Source organism: Silene latifolia, chromosome 11 (assembly GCF_048544455.1).
Source record: "Silene latifolia isolate original U9 population chromosome 11, ASM4854445v1, whole genome shotgun sequence".
NCBI classification, from domain to species: Eukaryota; Viridiplantae; Streptophyta; class Magnoliopsida; order Caryophyllales; family Caryophyllaceae; genus Silene; species Silene latifolia.
This window is the reverse complement of record NC_133536.1, coordinates 27,527,800-27,551,574: the sequence shown is the minus strand read 5'-3', so window position 1 is coordinate 27,551,574 and position 23,775 is coordinate 27,527,800. Positions and strand designations below refer to the sequence as shown.

At 37.6% G+C, this 23,775-nt stretch overlaps 1 long non-coding RNA gene across 2 annotated transcripts; it reads right to left on the bottom strand.

The window, feature by feature from the left end:
• Positions 1-8,804: 8,804 nt before the first annotated feature.
• LOC141613914 (uncharacterized) lies at positions 8,805-11,775 on the bottom strand. 2 transcript variants are annotated; one of them, XR_012529291.1, is made up of 3 exons: positions 11,282-11,775; positions 10,767-10,835; positions 8,805-9,129 (listed from the first exon to the last, which is right to left on the bottom strand). It is a non-coding gene; the product is annotated as an uncharacterized LOC141613914 (long non-coding RNA). The 2 variants fall into 2 exon arrangements; XR_012529292.1 differs by having other exon boundaries at positions 10,767-10,832.
• Positions 11,776-23,775: the final 12,000 nt, after the last annotated feature.

Below are 23,775 nucleotides of genomic sequence, written 5' to 3'. Positions count from 1 at the left end.
GAGCAACGGGCAGGCGGATGCAGCTAATAAAACAATCCTTAACGGGCTAAAAAAGAAGGTCGAAGATCTAAACGGAAGATGGGCTGATGGGCTGATGAACAACCCGGCGTCCTGTGGTCACTTCGAACCACGGAGAAAGAAGCAACGGGGTACAGTCCATTCCACCTAGTCTATGGGTCTGAGGCCGTCATGCCAATTGAAGCAGCGGTGCCGACATTCAGAACGCAAACCTTTGACCCAGTCAAAAATGAGGAAGGCCTGAGAGCCTCCCTAGACCTGGTCGAAGAAAGTCGAGACACGGCACGGCTCAACTTGGCAGTGTATCAAAACCGGATGAGAAGAGCATACAACCGTAGGGTCCACAAAAGGGACTTAAGAGTAGGAGATCTAGTCCTAAGAAAGTCGGCCGCCACAAACAAAGGAAACGTCCATGGAAAAATGACGGCCAACTGGGAAGGACCCTACAAGGTGGTTGAAGAAATGAGGCCGGGGACATACCGGCTGACGGACATGGAGGGTGTTCCTTTGATGAGCCACTGGAACACGGACAACTTAAGGAAATATTTTGTATAGCGGCGGAGGTGTCCGAGACCGTTGTGGACACCCCAACGCATGATTACACCTTATGAAGAATAATCCAAGTTTTCCATCAAAATGCTTGTCCCCTCCATAGTCATGCCAGAATAGACGCCACGGCCAAAGCCGGGCAGTCACGCCAAATGCAGTTGATACTCGCGAAAGCGACCAACATGCTTAGGAACGTATAAGTACAGTTGAGACGCAATTCTAGCCGCCTCGGCCAACAAGGCCCGGCAGAGGAAGCGATCAATATGTCTCTGATCTGAACGCTGTCGAGCCGTAACCTCGATTGCCTCGGCCAAAACCGGGAGTGACGGGGACAAAACGACCGATACGCTAATAGGAACGTATAAGTACAGTTGAGACGCAAATCTAGCCGCCTCGGCCAACCGAAGGCCCGGCAGAGGAAGCGATCAATATGTCTACAGATCTGAATTTGTCGAGCCGTAACCTCGTTTTACCTCGGCCAAAGCCGGGGACGACGGGGACACAACGACCGATACGCTAACATGTTCACAACGGTGGTTGGGAAGCGCAAATCGACCGCCTCGGCCAAGACCGGGGTGGTGGAGGCGAGCGGACATGCCAACATGTTTAAACGTTTAAGTACAATTGAGATGCGCCTTCTAACTGCCTCGGCCAAGCCGGAAGTAAAAACGAAAAAGCACTCAATATGTTGAAACGTAAGAAGACAACTTAATGGAGGCAAAATAAACAAACTTTATTAAAGATGTTTACAGGATGAGGCAAAACAAAGTCGACAGCCGTCCCCATAGGGATAGCCTAAACACAACCTACCAAAAGTTTAACAAAAACAAAAAAGTACAACAAAAGGTTACAGACATAAGACTTGAAGCGCCAAAAGGATGGCAGGGAGGAAAGGCTCAATAGTTGGCCCCGACAGTGAAGGCATGCGAAGGGCCAGGTGAATCGGTGACGACCGCCCATCTCCCTATGCTTGTTTACGCTCGCCACCGCAGCGGCGAGCAAGCATCACCATCAGTGGGCGACCCAGAAGCCGACTTGGCAGCTTCACCTGCCTTTGCCCTCTCAGCTTCCTCCCTGGCCGCCTTCACCTTTTCAGCATGGGCCGCCTTGGCCTCAGCCTCCTCAGTGGCCTTCGCCGCCTTTGCCTTCTCCGCTGCCTTCTCATCAAGAAGCCGGTCAAAATCTTTCCACGGGAAGGAGTTTTCAGGAAGGAGCTCTTTAATTACATCCCTGGTAGCATCTTCGGCCTGGTCCCGGTACTGGACACACATGTCAGGGATGATGACAGTTTGGAGCGTCTCAATGTCCTTCTCCCTCTAAGCAAGGATGGCCTTTGTGTTCCTGTGCTCCTTCGCCTCGGTCAGATGCAGGGACTTCCATTTTTCCCTCTGCTCAACCATAGGATCGTAACCGCCCTGAAGCTTCTCTCTCTCCTCCCGCAGCTTAGCGGCGTCAGCCAACGCAGCCTCAACCTTGGCTCTCTCGGCTAGGACCCGCTTCTCAGCTTCCTCCTTAATCTTTCGCTGAGTGAGGAAGTTCTCCATGGTGGCGACGAACTCCTTCTTCGCCTTCTCGGCCTCTTTCTTAGAAGCAGCAAGCTCAAGCCTAAGCCGTTCGAGCGCAGGATCTGCCTCAGCCATGAGCTTTTCTTGCTCCGTAATGTGAGCGCCGGCTAGTTCAGTCCACTTCGCCAGCCTCTTGGACAACCTTGCGCCCTCCGCCACAATCTGAGCGGGGGAAACCTTCGGGGATGAGGAGTCGACGGTGAAATTTTGATTGCCCGTCTGCACAGGCCGCTTCTCCAATTGCCGTTCAGTGGGACCGGCAGGCGGCGGCGGTTGATCTACAAAAAATTCAGACAAAGCATCCATGTCAACATTCATTGACATATCAGAGAGCCTGTCATCAGGAATGCCTAAAGAGCCCGCTAAATCCGAGCCCTGGGTTAGATCCGTACCGGTCCTGGCCTTCTTAGACAGAGGGCCGACTGGCCCCTTTTCTTTCCGGGCCTCGGTAACAGTAGTGGCGGCAGACTCGACCTCTTTTCTCTTATTTGAAGGAGGAGGACCCTCCACAACGGTGACCTCCTCTTCAACGTCAACGACCACCTGCTCCTTTTGAACAACGGGGATTGCAGATTGAGCTGGGGTTGACGTCGTTGCCGCCATAGACGTTGTCTTTGGTCTCCGGCGCGGCACGTTACCGGCAATCTGCGCCTGAGCCGCCGTCACATCCAGTGCCTTCAACTGCTGCTCCATAAGTTCGTGAGGAGCCGGTCTGCGATCACGTGGCAGGGCCTTAGGATGCAGCTCAACAACTCTCCCGTTCTCGTCAAGTCCCAGCCTCTGAAGAACGGAGACAGGCAGTTCCGGGCCAAATCGGTCTGCAAAAGAAACGAAGCAGGAGTCAACCAAAAGAAATAAACGAAGGGTCAAATACAGAAACATAAAAAGCAAAGATGGGACTCATACCGACCCCACTCACCCTGGCTGAGGGCCGGTATGAGGCCGACGTGGCAGAGCAGCTCATCCTGAAGAACGATCTGCGTCGGGGGCATCCATCCCTTCGGCGTGCCATCCTTCTCAGCCTCAAACAGCCTCATTGCCCGCGTTTCGTCCTCATTAAGATAGACCATGCCGGCGTCCATCTAAAGCTTACTCCGGGAGACATATTTGTCATGCTCCCCTTGATTCTCGCACCGCAAATTGACGCGGCTCTGAAAGGACCGGGGCAGCGAGTAGTCCTCCGGAACCTCAACATATACCCACCGCCCCTTCCAGTCCTTGCAAGATGTCAACTTGGAAACGGTAACATAACCCGCCTCGGTCTGTATGCTATACCACCCCGTGCCACCTAGGGTAGTCTGCCGAAGATGGTGGAACCGGCGAAATAGGTTCACCGTTGGGGCCTCCCCTTTAAAAAGACACAACCATACAAAGCCAATAATCGTCCTGATGGCCAACGGATGCAGTTGGGCCACGGCGACATTCATGGCTTTAATTATGGCAGCAACGTATTCATTCAGAGGAAACCGGAGCCCATACTCCAGGTGTCTGATGTATACGCCGATACAACCCTCGGGAGGGCAACAGACGGCCTGACCCTCCTCAGGGACAATTATTTTAAACCCCCTGCCGAAGGAGTAATGATCCTCAAAAAGGTCAGAACCGGAGCAACTGGCGAACTTGTTCGTCCAAGCACGATCAGGACTGATCGAACAGGCGTCGTCGTGCCACGAGTAATGCGGCCTCTCTACGACAGAAGGGGTCGCCTCATCATCATCATCATCATCATCATCATCAAAACCCTCCAAAAATTGCTCATCAATTTCAGGAGAAGGCGGCTTGAGACCCCCAAACCCTATCGGAGTGACAACCAGTGGCTCCTGTTCATCAGGATGCGACGGTTCGCCCCCCGGCGCAGAGGTACTGGGTTGAGCATCCGCAGAAGACATAATGACAACAAAAACTTGACAATTAAAAGTTGGAAAAATTTGTTTGTTTACCTTGGAAAAGTGCTACGCCGAATAAACGCTTTGAAGACTAGAGAGAAGTTTCTTCGAAAAACTAAGAGAGAGGAATTTTTTTTTTGAGAAAATGAAGGTTGATGGCCAAAAAACGGGGCACACTGCTCTATTTATAAAGCAAAGCCCATGAGGCGGACCAATCAGGGCAAAGCCCATGAAACGTCCACCAATCAATGCCAAGCCACGTGTCGAGCATGCAGCCACGGAATGTCAATCGACATACAGTTACAAATCTTCTTCGACACGCTCCTTGGTACCTACTTGCTAACGGCCAGCTGATCAACAAAGCAAAGACAGCACCGGCCGGGGGCAATCGAAAGCACACGGCACTCTCCACCTTGGTCTCGGCCAGCGCCATTTTATTTTCCACATCGGATGTCCATTACACATCCATGTGGAGGGGGGATACGGTACGGCCTGAACAGAACCAAGCCGAGGAAGAAGAAGCCGGGAAAGAAATTCAACTTGCGCAGAATACGCTCAACACTCATCGAAGGTCCATACCACGGCATAGACTACGCTGGGGGCAAATTGATGGGGCATATTCTGCACCCGTTGACCGAATCAACATATTGAGCAAGGTCAGAGATATCCACAGCAAGTCAACTTATTAGACAGCCTAACCAGACGCGCACTGTCGGCTGTCATTGTCACTTGGGTCTCGGCTAGGCAACTAGCCACCGGGAGGCATATCCGCGTACTCACATCCGGTCCCCTCGGCATGGAGTCAACCGGCCCGGCCGGCACTGCCATGGGTCCCTCGGCCGAGGGTAGAACAGTCTTTCCACCTGCTCTGCCACTTGGCCACTTGGCCACTACGTGACAAAAGGTGAAAGTCTATAAATACCCCTCAATCCTCATTGAGAAAACGATCCAATAATCCACAATTCACCCTAAAACTCACTATTAATCTGATATAAACTCCCTTATCTCTCTACTATATACTTTGCCAAGTAACACACAACTTAATCCCTTTAAGTTTACTGACTTGAGCGTCGGAGTGAGTACGCTCGGTACCAAGCCGAGCCCTCTTTTTGTTCATCTTTACAGGAGAGAGCGAAAGGAAGAGACAAGTCAAAGACACCATTCAACAAGCTTACGTGGTCACAACTCTGCTTCGGAATTACACCCGGAACAGCATTTAAAATTTGTAAAAATTGGGTAAAAGGACACATACTTTATGTGTAGACAATAAATTGGTCTAACCCCGAAAATACGGAGTCTCTAGTGTATCCACACCGGTAGATAGACTAACGTTGTCAACCCTTGAGACGGCCTCGGAATATATAGAGAAAAACTTTTCTCTTTCATATGTATGTATTAGCACAAATTCTCATTTGTGACGGAGGATATCCGTCACAAGGTGAAGACGGGGCAAATAGATACCGTTTTATGTAATATGGGCCGGATAGTGAATAGTGGATAAAATATATAATAATGTGGGTGGGGGACAAAATATGACTAGCATTTAATGCTCATATTGCATCAAATACACCACCATATCAAAACATCTACTTTATGTCAAACATCAAACCCTTTCCCTCTCATCCTACGTCAAGCATCAAACAACAAAATTCATTCAAATCTTCATATTTTTCATTCAAATCTTTATATTCATCTTTATAAAAAAATTATTTTTTGTTCACAATAAATAGAATCATGGTTGATGTTGATAATATGGTTGATTTTGATGTTTCGAACCCGGCAGAGTATGAAATTCTGCATGTTAATGACGGTAATGACGAAAAACGTGTACTGTTTGATGGTAATGACGAAGAATTCGTGACAATATTGATGAGTAAAGGTTTGTATTATTTATTTTTAAATTGTGTGTCTTTGTTGATGTGATTTTAGGGCAACAAATGTGTCTTTTTTTATGAGTAGATCTGAGAATGTGTTTTGATCTGGGAATATTTTTATTTATTTATCTGTAGAACGAGAATGATGTATTGCTTGATGGTAACGATGAAGATTTGTGACGATATTGATTAGTAAAGGTTTTTATTCTTTATTATTTAAGATGTTTTTGTTGATAATATTTAGGATAATATATTTCGGGTGTTGTTGGGGTTGAAAATTTTAGATGAAAATTTTGAATTTGGAAGATTGTTGGTCTTGTTTTTTTGTTGTTGTTGATGAGATTTTAAGATGTTTTTATTGATTAGATTTTAAGATTTTGTTGATGAGATTTTAAAATGTTGTTTTTGTTGTTCTTTGATTCACTTCTACACTAATTTAAGAATTTAACTTATTTGTATAACATGCGTTTTGAAAAGTTTATACAGTCAGTCATATATGTTACCATTTTAGCGTACAGTGTGACCACATTTAAGAGTACAGTGTTACCATTTTAACCAAAGTTTTAAATTTGGTTGCTCTTGTCATAGGTACTGATCTTTCAGGGTGTTCAGACTAAGATGATATCATTTCTTAACAAACATCTGTGTTCAGTTGTGACCATCTGATTATACAATTATCAGCACATCAATTTAGTCTAAACATGGTGACATATAAGTGATTGTTGAAAATGTGACCACCTTAGCTGAGGAATGTACCAATGTTATGTTTTAAATTATTCTTAACATATTCACATAATAGACTAAACACGGTGACATATATGTGATTGTTCAAAATGTGACCACCTTATCAAAGATATGTACCAATAATATTATGTTTTTTGGTGTTACAAATTATCCTTAGGATGTTAACATAATATAATGAACATGGTGACTTAAATGTGATTGTTGAAAATGTGAGCATGTTTTTGCAAATATGTGACAAGTTTGAGGAATGTACCAATATTATTAACTTGTTAACATAATTGACTAAGCATGGTGAAGATATGTGAATGTAACCATTACCTTATCAGCGAAATGTACCTATCTTAGTCTGATTATACAATTGTCACCATATTAACATATTTAATAAACATGGTGAATTACTGAATTATATGTGATTGTTGAAAATGTGACCACCTTATCAAAGATATGTACTTATATTTTAGGTACGTACAAATATTATTAACTTGTTAACATAATTGACTAAATATGGTGACATGTATGTGTTTTGGTGTTACAAATTATCCTTATCAGAATATGTACCTATCTTTGTCTATTATACAATTGTCACCATAATGACATATATGTGAATGTGACCAACTTCGCACATCTTTTGATTGTGTTCAAAATGTCATTACCTGAATATGCATACAAAGGAGAATGTGTCACAATATTACCATCTTAGTGTGTAAGAACATAAGCTAACATGGTTACATTTTGACATATTGTCTTATGTCACCACATCCCTGCATAAATGTTGCCACTTATTTGTTGACATTTTTAAGACCAATTAAACATTAAACATTGTTATTATGGTTACATTTCAGCCTAAAATGATATCATTTTACTAAGGGTGCTAACATTTATGACACACATTCTATAAAGTGGCAACACATACTTACTAAGATGGTAACAATTTTAACACAAACTCACATGTCACCATGTTCATTCATATATGTTATCATTATAAGATTCATTTAAATTAAAGAAATTTATTGTAGATGGTTACATTTATGACCTAGATAATAACATTTTACACAAACTTTCATGTCACCATCTCAATGCATATATGTGTTCATTATAGGTCTCTATTCAAATTCAATCACATCTTCTTTGTACAGTTAGATTTTAATGGTATAAGTAAGATGCTAACATTCTACCTATTAACTGGTTACATTAAATATTAATGTGTAAACATCTGAAGTTTATATGCTGATAATGTGTTCATATTTACCAGCAACGAGACATCGGCTATGTTAGTTGCACATATGTGTCCCTTAATATGGACGAAGATCAACCAACCATAGAGCTGCGGGTGCCTGCTATTATTGACCATATACGTTGTACGACAACGTGCCCAACCAACGTAAAAAAAAAAAGGAATTTGCGAAAGAAGAAGGCTAGAAAAGGGACTAAGATGGGGCAGCTAACAGTTCCGCGTACAATGTTCTCCCGTGTCTGATATTAAAGGCGCAGAAGGGCATTAGGGTATATGATAACAATCCGACCACATTTTGGGGAAAATGTTTTAGGTAGTACATGTTGTATAGTGATATAAGGTTGTTATAACATTGTCAGCGTACGTTTTGTAATCACAAGTGCCCAAATTGTTACCATTTCACTCTAGTATATCACTAAGTTTAACTAAATATATTACAATTTTACTCCAGTATGTCACCAGTTTAGTTAAGTATGTTATCATTTCGGAAAACATTTCAGACTACCAGTAGAATTTAAATGGTAGCACTATACTCTCCATGGTAACATTGGAAATTAAAAGAACGAAGTATGTAGTATTTTACTACTGATGTGGTCGCGTACTAGTATCTTATATTAACATTATGTTATGTTACCATTTAAAATAAATCTGCTACCAACTAATTACAATTTTATATACATTCTGAAATGGTAACAATGTACTCTCTTATGGTAACATTAGAAATTAAACGAACAAATTTTTGTAGTATTTTAGAACTTAAGGTAATATACTACTATAATCTCTTAAATGGTAACATTGTACTCTCTTATGATTACATACTACTCTTTGAAGTATTTTATAATTTCAATGATCATATATTCGACAAAAATTAAGACATTTTTAGACGTTTATAATGACATAGTTACTATTGTTGAAAAAAATGCGTACATTTAAATAGATAATGATGACATTTTATAATTATTAAGGTGCACAAAACAAACATTGTCTTAGATGTCTGACATCAAAATGGACTAAAATTCTGCTCAAAATAACATATCACCAAACAAACCACCAAGTACTAAACATAAGTTTTATTACAAACTGACAGTTAAATAGATAATAATCCATGAATGGCCTCTGCCCCTTCATTTTTTTTCTCGGCAACACCCATTAGAGGACTTCCAATTTCTTTGTTGTTTGCACCTCCAACTGCTTCGAGGTTTGTCTAACGTCGGACTTTGTTTTGTCCATTTTTAGGTGCTGCAGTTGCATACGAATTTCTGCGAAATGAGTATGAAACTTTACCATTACTTTACATTAAAAGTTTCCTTCAAACAAAATATATGTCAACACATTCTGACTAATATATGGTAACATTTAAAATATGGTTATATTTCGAGACTTAGGTGGTACCATTTTCATTTGTCGTCATTTTTATTTATATAGATGTTACCATGATAACATCCATTCACACATTATAACTAATACAACAACACTTCATACAAGGTTACATTTCGAGACAAAGATGGTAACATTTTCATATGTCACCATGTTTATTCATAAATGTTGTCATTATAATATTCATTTACACATTCTAACTAACATGACAACATTTCAAACAGGGTTATATTTCGAGACAAAGATGGTAACATTTTTATCATGTTTATTCATAAATGTTGTCATTATAATATTCGTTCACACATTCTAACTAACATGACAACATTCCAAACAGGGTTACATTTCAATATTAAGGTGGTAACATTTTTAACACAAATCATATGTCACCATGTTTATTTGTAGATGTTGTCGTTATAACATTCATTCACATTCTAATTAATGTGACAATATTTAAAACAGGGTTACATTTCGAGACTAAGATGGTCACATTTTTAACACAAACCATATGTCACCATGTTTATTCTTAGATGTTATCACTATAATATTCATTCAAATCTAAACAAACATATAGTGTAATGGTTACATGTGTTATCACTAGGTACATTTTTTTCACTAAGGTGGTCACATGTTCAACACTAACACAAATATTACTATGTTTACTCATTTATGTTATAATGTTAAGATTTATTTTAAACTGAAACAAACATTTCTATAATGAGTAAGACACTCAAACATAGATACATTTATCAACTAAGGTGGTCACATTTTTAAAACTAACACATATGTCACCATCTTAAGTCATTTATGTTAACATGTTAAGATTCATTTTAAACCCAAATAAACACACACATAAATAACAACACACTCAAAATAGGTACATTTCTCAACTAAGGTGGTCACATGTTCAACACTAACACATATGTCACAATGTTTACTCATTTATGTTATCTTGTTAAGATTCGTTTTAAACCCTAATAGACATTTATATAATGAGCAACATACTTAAACATAGGTACATTTTTCAGCTAAGGTAATCACATTTTCAACACAAACACATATGTCACCATATTTAGTCATTTATGTTAACATATTAAGATTCATTTTAAACCCAAATAAACATAAATATAAATTACAACACACTCAAACATAGGTACATTTCTCACTAAGGTTGTCACATATTCAACACTAACATATATGTCACCATGTTTACTCATTTATGTTATCATGTTAGGATTTATTTTAAACCCTAATAAACATTTATATAATGAGCAACATACTTAAACATATGTACATTTTTCAGCTAATTTGGTCACATTTTCAACACACGTATATGTCACCATGTTTGGTCATTTATGTTAACGTGTTAAGATTCATTTGAAACCCAAACAAACATAAATATAAATAACAACACACTCAAACGTAGGTACATTTCTCACAAATGTGGTCATATTATCAACACTAAGGTGGTTACATTTTTTCTCAGGTTATGACAAAAATATATTCCAAATTACACTCATACCTCTTCCACGCATATCAGTCTCTTGCTCTTCTTTTTCGTTCCAGTAGCTAATGACGGCGTTAAGCGCTACTACATAACAAGAAAAATGCATTAGTAGTACACCATAAATAAATCTTGAAACTCAGATCTAAGGTGGTTAAGCGCTACTACATTAACCAACAAAAATTGCTAAAATATTTTACAAATAAAACTCAGATCTTGAAGCTAAGAATTTTTTACAAATAAAACAAAAAATTAGTACACCAAAAAAATTAATAATTAAACCAATGTGAATTTTTTACAAATGATGCTGTGAACAATGATTATAACTCCAAATCTCTCTGATTTGGATAAAATCTTCATTTTTTTTATCAACAACCTTAGATCTACAAATCAAAATACAAAAGATTTAAGTTTTTTTTAACATAAATCAAACAAAAACCCAATAAAATTATCAACTTTGAGTAAAAAATGACATAGATATTTAAACTTTTTGCATAATTAAAAAAAATTCAACACAATAATCAACTTTTTACCTTCGATTGTTTTTTTCCAAGCTTCTTTGGATGTGTTTTTTTAGCCATTTTTTTAACCATTGTCTTGAGGAAGGTAAAAGATGAAGATTATGATAGAAATGTTACCACCTTATTTTTGATGAAGATCTTGATGGAGATGAAAATGGTGTTTTTAGAGAGAAGAATTTATTTGGGTTTTAAAAATGGAGATTAAAATCTAGAGAGTGATGAATATGCTAATGAATAAAAAATTGAGAGAGTGATGAATGATGAGAAAGTCAGGAGAGAGGGTGAGGTATAGTGTAGTACAATTATTCACAGACGTAATATTGGGAGCTCCCCAATTTTTTTTTTTTTTTTTTGCTTTTTCCAAGAACCCTATGAATATAATAATACCTACACATACCCCACTAGTATCCATATTAGCTAATATGGTATTGATTTGGCCCGTCTTCACCTTGTGACAGATAGCGTCCGTCACAAGGGAGACTAATTGATGTATTAGAGAGGGATACTTTTATATATCCTTCTTATCTTATCTAATAAAATTCTCACCAAACGATGGCTATTTATAGTAACCGAATGCTTGGGCATCAAGGCACAAACATACAAGATTGATGAAGTGAGTCATTTCCTTAACACTTAAGGGATGACTATCCATATGTGATATGACACGTACAAAAGCATGGCATGCTAACAATTCCAATTTGCCAAGTGATATGCGTGTACGTGGCCCTCATAGCCAATCACGTCTCGGGCTCTCATACACACATTTATCCGATATTAACTATATTTCCGTGTTAGCGGACAATATAAAAATATGTCATCGAGATTATTTAAATAATTATCTCATAATAAATTAAATAAACTTAAACGTTAAATATCACACCGTAAGTGTGTGACCACATAGGTTCATCGCTAAACCGGTAATAATTAATCTCATTAACTATTAATCGAGGTTGGCGTCTAACAACACTCCCCGACGGCCGGATAGCGTGAATACCAATATTCATTGTACTCGAACCTGGTAAAGGATACTGTATTTATTTCCCTCCGTCGTTCCAACTCCGGATCATCCTAGGGTATGGTTTGACTGTCAAACCCCACTAGACAACCATTATGTTATATGTCGATCATTATTGGTCGGGAATGACTTTAAGAAACTCCTTTCTTAAATCATTCATCTACCCTGGCCAAGGTTTTGATATGACCAATAAGATTAATGACAACATAGAGTTCAAACTCATTACCTTGAGCTGACGGATTCCATCTTGACTCACCACTAATTACATAGGTACTTAATTATACCCAATGACCATTCAACTAGAATTTTTACACACTAGGTGTCCGGTATATAAGTACAATAAGTAGTCTATTAACTACAATGATGATCTCAGGTCAAAGGATAAAATATACAATTACTCCTTAAGAGAATTTCCACATTGACAATGCATAGGTAATAATAACCATTTGGGAAATCTCACTGTTGGTCAGTTCAATAATCATATCTCTATATGCATTATCTATATTATAACTTAATGAATGAGATCCATTAATACTCATCCTATGAGTAACATTATCAATATATTGGTCTATCCGGATGATCATAATCCCGTTCTGATGATCCAACGACCAAGAACACTTTTAGACTAAACTCTATAATACTCAACTCTCATTATCATAATCTCCATTATGATGTCAAGTATACCAGTTTAATCAAGGATTTATCATCGTATTAACACTTTAAATAAGATAATAAGAAAATGTCATCTAATTATTAATCTCCATTAATAATTATACTGTATGAAATTCGTTCAAAACGTTTCATAACGATTGCTCTGGGGCATAGTTCCAACAGGTTTCTGATTCAAAAGTAGCAGATCATATGCTACTGTGTGCATTTGAATGTCGAACCTGCAAATGCAATTTCATCAAAGATTATCGCTTAGTTTCTTTTGTTTCACGAGAGGATTGTGATACAGCTTAATAAATACAATAAGAATGCAATTATAGGGAAATCAAAGAAGATTGATAGAAGAAAGCAAGTTCAATATTATTGATAGGTTGCAAGGGTGGAACTTTGATAATAAAAGATCACCTAGGTTCCAAATACACTGAATATGCTCATAGAATTGTTCACAAATTTAGACATGAGAAGTATGCCACTATCACCTCTTGATTATATAGCCTAAATTGCCTTGGAGGACAAGATTAAGGAAAAATGACAAAAATGCAGTAAATGACAAAAATAAGAATTGATGCTCTCATGATTATTCTAACGGATCTCTGGTACAATGTAGCTGGCTATCCATGTGCTCCTCCAAGCATATGTGTTGAGGTGTCAAGGTGGATTGTGTTTGTGCATATCCAATAGAAGCTTCCTTACATTTCTGTCCCTCTGACTGATGCAATTGACTGGCACTTGGCCAGTTACATTCCCTGGTGTAAAAGCAGTAACAATCTCTGTTACCATAGCATTCATTTCTACCCCTGGCACAACAGATACAACAGCAGGTTGAGTGGACTTATACTCGGAATAAGACCCGTAATTTTCAAGCTTTTGAAGACTACATCTGCAGCATGAGCTATATAGACCAAACAATCGACATAACTAGAATGAAATATTGGAAGCTCAAAGGAATCAGAAAGATACACGATCTGCAGTATATGAGGGGTACAATGTTCAAAATTACTACTGCAGTCATAGTAGGAAAGTAGATCAAACAAGTATCCACTCAAATGATTGAAGACCTGATAACTATAATGACTCCTACTATCCAAGTTTTTCAATTCCAAAGTAAGGAGAAAAACATCAAATATGTCTTAAGCAACTTCATCAACAATGTCATTTGATATTGAATACATTAAAGCAATCTATTTCACCAATTATTTCTTGAAATTGTCAAAGAGTCTAATAAGTTCGTCATAGATAAATCAAACAAAATAATAGTATTTCAACGAATACGCCTGCTGACTTAATCGTTCCAAGAGGGTCTTTCAAACTATGACTGCTGCTCCATGTTTGATCTACTTAATTTTTCATTCAAAAGGTTATTTGATTGTCCTCTTTGTTCAAAATATTGTTGCACAATTTAAAACGCTTAATTAATTTTTGGACATTAAAAAACTTGAAACTTTACTAGGGTGAGTATTTTCTCACCAACATCCTTGTATATTCACCGGGATGATATATAGCATCTGATAAGGGAGTTCTTGGTCCACAATTAGCAACACTCGTAGTTGGCCCTGGAAATAAATCATCTTCATCCGAGGCCATTTCAACTTGTGTAGTTGTAAGTATTTCTATTTTTCCTCTTCTTTGGAATGTTTTCCTGTTCAATTTTTTGGCGAAACAATGGAAATCAAAAGCAATAAGGAGAACATGAAAATGCAAGTAGTAAAACAAAACCCAACATACTAACTACCCCTACTGTTATTAACAGGAAAAAGAAACACATCAGTCCAGGAAATTTTCTTGGCAAAGCAACTCCAGTACAGTCCTACTTAATTAAGAAATTAATTTAGCGTCTTAAATTGTGCATCAATACTACTCACTCCTGCAATTGTACTCTCCAAGAAGCATCATTGAGGACAGTACTACAAAACTTCATTATACGACAAATACTAGTTATGCTAACCTGAGAGGTTTTGTTTTGCAAGTTTGTCCTCTGTGATTTTTTTCCTTGAGACAACGGTCTGCTTTTGTCTAACTGTTATTCTTGGTCTTCCGACATCTTTCACTTGATTCGGGTTTTGTAATGCAACCTTAGTCTGAGATCCATCTGAATTATCCATGAAAAATATGATACCTCGTTGATCTTCATTTTGGTTGACTTGTTCAGATGACATTCTACCTTCATTAGCAATGTCATTCTGTGTTGTAAGATTTTGACTAAGAGTCGTAATACCAGTCAGTACAATATCGAAGTCACCAGCATAATTCATTGCTTTAATGACAAGTTTTTCAAATTCCTTTTGCATCTTTTGATACCTCATAACACACTCACTTTTCACCGGATCATAATAATGAACTTTAACTCTCATGTAAGGTCTATCAATATCCTTCCTCCATCGATTAACAATATAGGAGTTTGGAATTTGTTGGACCCTTGTATCATACAGAATTTTTAGAGAATGCTGACACATGATGCCTCGTTATTCAAAAAGCTTACAACTACAATATACTTCATTTGTGCCCTTCTGTAACTTACCCTCTTCTTTATCGGCAAATCACCAAATTCACGAGTGTCTTCCACCTTGAACTCTCTGAAATCTTCTTCATCTGTATGGATACTAGGAGTAGTATACACGCAACCTCTTACCTCATCCATCACCTTTTGGAATGCATAGTGTGTGTAGACTGGTTGAAAAAAATATTTCGACAGCAAATTTAGTAACAATCTGGTACCTTGTGTTCCTTGACTGGTGCTTTGCCAGTCTTTCCTTGTCACATTTTGCACCGAGGGCAAGATCATATTTAAGCACAAAATCTTTTAATGATGTCTTACTATTAACGTAACTCTTAAAAAAAAGCATTTACACTCTCATTTCTCTGTGTAGTTGACATACGTGCCCAAAAACAATCAGTTAGAAAAGTGGGAACCCAACGATGTCTATCTTTGTACAAAGTATACAACCAGTCATTATTTTTCAATTCATAGAGGTCAACAAACTCCTTCCAACTCACTTTAAACTCATCAACGCTCATTGAGTCATAAACACACCTCGGCATATCCCTTTTACTCTCGTGGAAGTATTTGTAACTCTTGAACTTTTTGTTTTGTTTCTCCATAATATGCCAAAGACACCACCGATGTCTAGTATTCGGCATTTTCAACTTAATTGCTTTTGTTATAGGAACACTACTCTGATAAGTGATTATAGCTTTAGGTGCCACACCACCCATGCAATCTACCCATGTCTTCAATAACCACCTATAGGTTTCAATATCCTCTTTAGATAGTAGTGCATAACCCAAAAATATTGTTTGTCCGTGATGACTAATACCTATAAAAGGAGCAAATGGCATCTCGTACTTATTTTTCAAATATGTACTATTGAAACTGACGGAATCACTGAAATCTTTGTATGCTGCTCTACTCCTAGCATCCACCCACATTACATTATGGATACGACCATCACACTCCAAGTCCATCGCGAAAAAAAAAAAAGTTATTTGATTCCTTCATGGATTTCATGAAATAATTATACAAAGCTACAGAATCTAGTCCAGCTAATTTCTCCTATCTCTTCTTTTGTAGGAGGTTTCACATGTCTCTCTCTAGGAAGGGAAGATTTTGAAAGCCATGACTTTTCACCGCCTCGGCCAAATAGGTTTTAGAAGGCCTTATACCAGCCTCATCGTTTATCATGATTCTCCTCTCAACTTCTTTTGGCACTTTTCTATAAGCTCGTAAATATCTGATATCTTCGGGCTTAAGGGGATGATTATGATCCAAGTTGACACTCGTATACATCCATTGACCCTCAGACTCCTTCATTCGCGTGAAATTTGCGCCCCAATTTATCGTTTAAGAAGGTCTAGGTTTAATTTCACTTTATTTTTCGACCTACTCGATTGTTGTCTACCCTTATGGCAAACCCATAAAATGTGCTTAGGTGGCTTATTTGTATTTCGGGCCGGCTTCACATTCCTTAATCGAACAGAAAAGGCACATTGTTTAGCATAGTCACTGAGGTGTTTGTCTAAATCTTCAAGTGTGTCAAACTTCATGCCATCTTTTGGCGCTGCCACCTCTATTTCTATAACAGAATGTTCATTCTCATCATCAACTTCTTTATCAGAGTTATAAAAATTATCTTCTTCACCATTCTCCTTCACACACTCTTCTAAAATACTTGAATCGCTTCCTGGTATAAGTTCCTCATCATCAGATAGACCAATATCATCAAAATAATACTCCCCATCATTATCATCCCCTGAAGAAGATTTTGTCTCGATCCTTTCATTATGTATCTTGTCAATATTAGTGCCACTTTGATTGTCCATACCTGACGTTAACAAAAACGGATTGTTGAAGTTGAACAAAGACAGATTGTTGTTTTGGCTTTGATGATGCCTACAAAACCTCAAGAGGAGATGTGTATTCAAGCAGTAGTTTGGTTAATATAATATCTTCATTCATTCTAATTTTAAAATTTTGAAGCTAATTAATGTAGCCTGTAGACTAAGGTATTTTCATTCATATTTGATACATATTGTAGCTGTTCATCACTTATTTCTATTTTACTGACTCAACAACATTAATCAGTAGTACTGACTCAATTTAAGTTGAACTGATTCAGAGCAATTAATCAGTGGTATTTTAAACTGAATCAATTCATATTTCAATGGTACTGACTAATGGCAATGTATGAATTGATTCAGACGTCATTGATGAGATGAAAACCGGAAATGGCAGAGTTTAACAAATTAGTCAGTGGTATTTCTTATGAATTGAATCAATATTTTCAATGAATTAAAATTGTCTACAGGCTGTTCAACAAAAGCTCAATTTGTTGCTCTCAATCAGTTTAACAAGCATTTGTTTAAGAGCATAAGTAACAAAGGCTGAATTTCCGAGCAAAACTAGGGGTCGAGGGACATGAACGTATAAATGAGTGGGATTGGGCTACTGCACATTTATATACATTGCATTCATAACTATGCTATGGCAAGTCGGGTCACCAGAAATGGGTGCTTTTTCTACACGGTTAACTTTAGTAACTTAGAGGTTTCGGTGAATAGCTTACTTTAGCTGCCTTTACCCCAACCCTCCAACAAACAGAGAATTTCTCCTTTCCAAAGGATTTGGCGCACAACCCACTTTCTTAAACTTTCGAAATTCAACAGAACTATATACAAGGCATGAATTAAGCTAACTAAGAGCAAAGGACATACTAACAGTACAACAAATTAACTAATATCTATACAAATCATATATTTAATATGATAATAGTTTATATGAACTCGATCGATCAAGCAAAGAACATACTAACAGTACAACAAATTAACGATTCCATAAAATTCGAAATGTAGAAAATGCAATCTAAATCATCATTAAGTATAAACTGGACAGAGAGCAAATTAGTACTCACTCGTCTCATTCATTTAGGGTCGTGCTAAAGATCGTTGACAATTAACACATCTTTCCAATATTGCCCCCCATTAACCCCCATTTGTCTCTCTTTCTAATCTTTCTAAAACAAAAAAGATGATTTTTGGAAAAAAAAATCGTAATTTAGTTTACGAACTTTTCAATTAAAACGGTTTCAAACATATCGACTAATGACGGTAACAACGATCAAGATAATAACGATGTTCAAGAGATATGTTTACGTTTCAAGTTTATGATTTGACGAACGGATTAGCGATTATCGATCCACGCACCCAAAACTAATTTAAGACGGAAATTAATAATTTTTTTTTAAAAAAATATATATGTTGAAAAAAGGCCTAGATGAAAAAATTTTTTGTCCAGACGTAGGTCTAGACGAAAAAAAATTTCGTGCAGACGGAAAATTTCTTCGTCCAGACCTAGGTCTAGACGAAATTGTTTTTCGTCCGGGAGATTTTTTCTTTTTCTTTTTTTTATAAAAATAAAAAAAAATCCGGAGAAAATATTTTTGGTCTGGACGAAAAATTTCTTTGTCCAGACCTTGGTCTGGACCGGAATTTTTTTTTTTTTTTTTGAAAAAAAAAATCATTTTCTGTCTTAGATTAATTTTGGTGCGGTAATCTATAATCCGTTCTAACAATAACGATTCTATTCTAAACTACCTAAATCTACTAACTAATTACAAAATTTTTAAAACTTAACTAGTTTAGATTACTTGTCGTCGATTTCTTGAATTTGTTGACGGAATTGAAGCGGTGGTGACGGAAATGTCGTACTTGAAAAAAATGTTAACATATGGAGCTTTAGAGTGAGGGGTAGATTAGGAAAGTCATTACAAATTATCGATGATAATTAGTAATGTGTCGACGATCTTTAGCAGGCCGGTTCATTTATTTACGTTTTGTGTTCTTTGTAAAGAGTATTTTTAGCATATGTAAACAAATGATTGAGATGAAGCGAGTAAAAGGTAAACAAATAACTAAGACGGGGGGAGTAGTAGTGAAAAAAACAAACAAACCGGCGACAACTTCGCAATTGAAGGTGGTGATTTTCGACAAAGATCGTGAACACAAGCTGAATGAGACGATTGAAAGAGAAGATTGTGAACACTCCAATTGGATTTAATACTCGGAGCAAAATGAATTCAATCAATCAATTGGTAATAGAACAACCGAATTAAATTTTGGGACCAAGTAGAAGTTTTGTGATGAAGGGATGAACGGAGGAGTTTTGTGATGAAGGGAAGAAGTGACGTATTGTATTCACTGATAATTTGATTTTTTTTTATGATGCAGATAATTTGATTTGGTTAAAAGTTTTGATTTTAGTGGAATACCTATAACATAAGGTAAAATTACGTATTTATCTTTCAACATTTGTTAAGATTATAGAGAAGGGAGGAATTCATAAATGATAACTGTATTATTGAATGATCTGATTTGATGACAATACATAGATAATATATATAATAGATGACGATACTGTAAACCCTAGACGGTAGCCGCCCTAATGGGCCGAATATTGGACCTATTATCCTAATACCCTCCCGCAATCGTAAAGGCAGTACATGTACGAACTTTACGATTGGAGAAATACAAAGAAAACATAAAAAGAAATCGTCATCTATTCTTCATCTTCGTGAATAGACAAGAAAATCAAAATCTTCATCTCTTTTCCATCTTCATTAATTTCTTCGCAAGGTTGGTAAGATAAACGAGTATTAAGACTCGTTAGAAATTTATTCGAACAAGAACGTTAAGTTTTTCGGACTTGTCGAAAAAAAAGAGTTAATTTGCAGGAACCCTAATCGAACCTGACAAATATCAATAAAACGGAAAATTATCCGTTAATTTCAAGATTTGGAGAACGTTGAGCTTTTCGAACTCCAAATATATCAAATTAAATACCACCTTGAAGAAGAGAATTTAAATCAAATTTCAAAGAAAAAAAGAAATTGTTTCTTTGTTTTTTAGATCTATTTAGACAAAATTTTGAATAACAGAAAAGACATCCGTTTAAAGGTTGAACGGCAAAGAATTATACGGAGTATTAGAACCACGATTGATAACATCAATGCTATTATCAAATTGGCATGTGCACCATAAGGTGGCTTGACATGGAATGAAGATCAATTGTGGTTCCCTTGATCTTAAATCCTTGGAAACCTTTGCTGCAAACAATGATACGAGTAATTTTTTTTTTTTTTTTTTTTTTGATTGGAAATATGAAAAGTACAGGTAATTGGAAATTGATTGTGAAATCCCGCCGGTGGGCTAGGTTAAACACCCACCGGCAGGGCAGCGGAATTTATTTAGGCCTCAAGAGCGTGAGGCTCTGATACCACAATAAACACGAGACGGGTCTGGCAGATAGACAATCTCTTTCTTTTTCACCGATGTGGGACTCACAAGTGGATTTATACTCCAACACATCCCCTCACTTGTGAGCCCACTTAAAGATCGGTCTGGAGGGACTGGACATCCTCACTTATGGTATCAGAGCCCAAGGCAAAAAAAAAAAGACTTGGGTCTCGTGTTTAAAACTGAGCCTTTATGTGCACCGACCCGCCGTGAGGATGTCCAGTCCCTCCGGTTTCAGCATGAGGAAGTCTAGTCCCTCGGGTCGAGTGAGCACTGTGACGGCTGTGAGGATGTCCAGTCCCTCCAGACCGATCTTTAAGTGGGCTCACAAGTGAGGGGATGTGTTGGAGTATAAATCCACTTGTGAGTCCCACATCGGTGAAAAAGAAAGAGATTGTCTATCTGCCAGACCCGTCTCGTGTTTATTAACATTTGGCGCAAAAACGAAAATTAACAATTTTTTTTATTTAATTAAGGTGGGGCCGAGATTCAGCGTGAGACACACCTTTTCTAGAAAAAAAACTTCCTCCGTTCATTGCTATCAATAATAAAGTAACTTTTTATATAAATAGACCGTCCTACACTAACCATCTAATTAAATAATTACTATTTGACTGGATGAATGGAAAAGCAATAGATTATTATCGTAATAATATCATAGGGATAATTGTAATCTTCTTCCTACTTTAAATTTCCGGTCTTGTAAATCTAATGTATAGCTAAGAGAGTCACGACCTACGAGGGCTACGACGATAAAAGTTCAAACACCACAACTTAATTGGAGGAGAAGCGCATAGAAAAAGAGAAAAGGAGAGCTATCATTCTTCAAAATATCGTAGAAGAAAAAAAAACACACAACATAGTTACATGAATAAGTCTTCTTTAGGCCGTTTATATGCTTCTAAGAGTTCGATTTGACAAGGCATATTATGCTATAGAATAATTAGGACCACTATGAGCAACACTTGAAGAGCCTGTCGTCGTTACCTATTAAATAGAAAATCATAATTGAGTTTGATTTGACAACGTGAATTATCCTCTGCACACTTAACTAAAATTTCGTAAAACTGATCTTGATCCAAAGAGTCATCGTTAGAACGAGTAAGATATCCTTTATATCCACTGATGAAGAGCTTCTCCAAAATCGGGCACTTTTTAATAACCATGTCAAAAAATCCAACGTTCGTTTGTCAAGTCGAACGTCACCCATTCGCAACTCTAAGTGCTTCACATATTCAACTAGCACAAATCTACCATTTATATCCCAATCATTATACGGCTGCATAATGTTATCATAAGCACCATTTAAAGTTAACACTAGAACTTCTAAATTGGGAAAATATTAGGGCAGCATATGTTGTTCAAATACTTTAGACGAACTCACACTTAATGTAAGTTTCGTCACAAAAGGGAAGATGGTCTTGCTTGGACTACTGTAGATCATCGTCATTGATACACTACCAATGAGTTCAATAGACTTGAGGTTGGAAATCGAACCGATCACCCACATTGATAAAAGGCGAGAGTTAACATTAAAGTACAAGTAGTCCAATGTTGGGGCATCGATGATAACCTCGACGTCCCCACTGACCAGCCATTTATATAGAGTTATACGCAATCGCTTCAAAGTCTTACTCGATATTGATACCAAAGGATTTGTACCGGTTGGCTTATCACTAAGGGAAAAGGACAAGTGTTCAAGTGGCGGACAACTACTTAATAGCCGTCCCAATAATTCGTGATTAACCGAATCAAGACTAACTTCCGTGAGGTTTGGAAGAACAACGGGATGTGAGACAGAATTAGCACGTGACAAGTGAAGTGATACCAATGATTGAATTTGGAAAACGCTAGGCGGACAAACTCGGTCACCAAAGGTAAAATAATAACTAGATTCAATCGTGATGTGTTGGGTGTTACGAGAACGTAATCGATGAGCCCATGAGTTTAAGATAGGCCTTACACAAGGATCTTCATAAAGAGTTGGGTCAAGAAAAATACTAAAGGTGTTGATAGAGGGTGTCGTGAATAAGGTAAAGAGGTTATCAAGAATTTTTCAAAATTCAGAAATATTGAACGTAGCCCCATCGGAGGGATAGTTGCGGAAAAAATTGACCTTGAAAGTAGTGGCGAAAATCCTAATGGTGGATCTTCGAGGTCGAGGAAAGTCGATATGGGTGATAATTTTGGCGATAATGTCGTCGGGAAGGGAGCTCCATCTATGTTGTTGTAGCATTGCTTTAGGTTTAGGGTTTCTTTTTTCCTCCTTTATTGTATGTCGCTGCTGCTTAAACTTAAGACCGCGGGGTTATAAAGGGACCAAAATAATTATCATAATCAAATTGCCCAACAAAAACATTTGACTTCGATTGAGACACCTAAACTTAATTAGAACGAAAAGACTAATTTTTTGGAGACTTAGTGTTTCAATCAAACTCTTTTATATCTATATAATGTCATACTACCTCATACGTTTTTAGAGGCTATGTCTTCGTTGCGTATTAGGTAAACCCTAGGTATATGTGTATATGTGTTAGCCTGCAAACTATATACATCAGGTTAATTAGCCGAGTGTGACAGACTCGAATTATATACACAAAATTATTCTTGGGGAGTCTTGAACCTGAGACTCATGAAAATAAAAATTACACTCATATTTTAATCACAGAAAGTTAATGACATTTCCCATAGGTAGGGGCGTTGGACACAAAGATGCTAGGAGTACACGGGGTGTACAAGGTCTTTGTACACTGACTAATAATAATGCGACACATGGCAAGACCAATAAAGATTCCATTTTTTGTTTGGAGGGAAACTAGGAGGGAAATTTTTACAGCTTTGGAGGGAGATTTTGGGTTAAGAGGGAAAGTTGGAGGGAAATTTTATTAAGAATATTTCATGTCAAAAATAATATTATTAATCCATATTTTATTCAGTAATTTATATACTCTCATATCATATACTATAACATTTTTATTTACATTTTCACATTTTACCTCCAATTTAATTTTTCTCACCCCCAACAACCATCCTACAC